Source organism: Poromitra crassiceps, assembly GCF_964638095.1.
Source record: "Poromitra crassiceps genome assembly, chromosome: 2".
NCBI classification, from domain to species: Eukaryota; Metazoa; Chordata; class Actinopteri; order Beryciformes; family Melamphaidae; genus Poromitra; species Poromitra crassiceps.
This window is the reverse complement of record NC_139624.1, coordinates 87,662,494-87,662,717: the sequence shown is the minus strand read 5'-3', so window position 1 is coordinate 87,662,717 and position 224 is coordinate 87,662,494.

Below are 224 nucleotides of genomic sequence, written 5' to 3'. Positions count from 1 at the left end.
TAAAACGACTCCAAACAGCAGCGCTAAGTGTCACTTATTTAAAAGAAAAGAAAAAGAAAAAGAAGAAGAAAAGGCAGCACATAAGAGTTTGATTTTGAATGTTTTACCGGAAGTTTTACGTTTGTTTGTTTTTATCCTGACCAGCTTGACATTGGTGGTAACAGCCCAGCCCACTCAGAGCAGCACTCCTTCAGCGCAGCGCTGCAGGACCAGGCATCGGATAT